Source organism: Papio anubis, chromosome 14 (genome assembly GCF_008728515.1).
Source record: "Papio anubis isolate 15944 chromosome 14, Panubis1.0, whole genome shotgun sequence".
In the NCBI taxonomy this organism is placed as follows: Eukaryota; Metazoa; Chordata; class Mammalia; order Primates; family Cercopithecidae; genus Papio; species Papio anubis.
The window spans coordinates 62,663,016-62,664,641 of record NC_044989.1 but is presented as its reverse complement, the minus strand read 5'-3'; the positions used below and the strand labels follow the sequence as shown (position 1 = coordinate 62,664,641).

General features: G+C 45.0%; 1 non-coding gene across 1 annotated transcript; it reads right to left on the bottom strand.

Annotated features, from left to right (window-relative positions):
- Positions 1–1,055: 1,055 nt before the first annotated feature.
- Positions 1,056–1,159, bottom strand: LOC116270446. The gene has a single exon (XR_004178481.1). It is a non-coding gene; the product is annotated as a small nucleolar RNA U13 (small nucleolar RNA).
- Between the last annotated feature and the right edge of the window lie 467 nt (positions 1,160–1,626).

The following is a 1,626-nucleotide window of genomic DNA, read 5'->3' as shown; positions in this document are numbered from 1 at the left end:
GACAATTCCAATTATCTCCCAAAGGTCTCACATCCAAATACCCTCTTTCTGCAACTCATTCTGCCCCAAAGCTGAGTCTCACCGTCAGCAGCCCTAAGGGCTAGCAAAGTATTTTTCTAAACTAAGAACCATTTCCCCTCAACGTAAGACATTTCTCTTTAGTAAGAAGCAAAATGTTCTCCCATCACACATGAGATAACAATACAAATATATGGCAAAATGGAGGAAGAAAAGAATAATTTTTTTTTTAAGTGTCACATAGCTCCCTGGGAAACTGGCTTTAATTTACCATATTTATACTCTCTCTCAGAGCCCCAAAAAGAACTGGATTAAGACTTTCCCATGGCCAGATGCAGTGGCTTGCACCTATAACCCAGCACTTTGGGAGGCCAAGGCAAGCGGATCACCTGAAGTCAGGAGTTTGAGACCAGCCTGGCCAACATGGTGAAACTCCACCTCCACTAAAAATACAAAAATTAGCTGGGCGTGGTGGCGGGCGCCTGTAATCCCAGCTACTCGGGTGGCTGAGGCATGAGAATTGCTTGAACCCAGGAGGTGGAGGTTGCAGTGAGCCGAGATCACACCACTGCACTCCAGCCTGGGTGACAAAGTGAGGCCGTCTCCGGGAAAAAAAAAAAAAAAAAAAAAAATTTCCCTCTAGGAAAGACGAGGTTTTCCCAAAGGCAAAGCAAACCTTTTTGAGACAGGTAATTTGTGTCCTAGTCCACTCAAGTAGTCTAAGGGCTCTTAGCTGGGGACCCTCGGGAGACGCTGTCAGAAGCTACTGCAGTATTCAGTCCTGAAGCAGCTGCACGAAACTTGCTGAGGCAGCAAAATGCCCCTGCAGTGGGTGTCAATTCATCATCCCCACTTTTCAGCCGGCAAAGAAATCCAGAAACAGTTAAGCTGCACGTTGCAATTTCTTAAAATAGAACTTCCCAGTTTTGAGTTTCATCAAGCCTTCCACTGGTTTTACAGTATTATGCATATGTCCTTCCCTCTCACATTGTTTCTCCTTTTAATTATTTTTTTCTTCCTTTTTTTTTTCTTTTTCACGTCAGATGAGTAATATGCCGATGCCATAACAAGGTTTGAGGGACGCACAGCTCACCCAGGAATGCGAAAACCCAGGCATGATGCTTATGAACTACAGAAGGATCACATTGTCCCAATGTTCACACTACTTTTAGGAGATTGCCCTCTGCATGGAAAAGGTGGCCTAAGAAAGCTCTGTTAACTTTGTTGCTGACTTTGATAACGGAGGCCACCAGACTGTAATTAGTCCACTTGGGCGGTTGTAACAGAATACTGTTTAAACAGGAATTTACTTCTCATAGCTCTGGAGGCTGGAAGTCTAAGATCAAGGTGCTAGCAAGTAGGTTTCATTCTGAAGCCTCTTCTCTTGGCGCACAGGCAGCCATCATCTTGCTGTGGGCTCACATGACCTCTTTGTGGTAGGAGAGCAAACTCTCTGGTGTCTCTTCTTATAAAGACGCCAGTCTCATTATGAAGGCCCCACCGTCATAAGCTCATCTAGCCCTAATTATCTCCAAAAGAAAATACTACCGTATTGGGGGTTAGAGCTTCAGCACGTGAATTTGGGGTGGGGGGTACAATTCAGTCCAC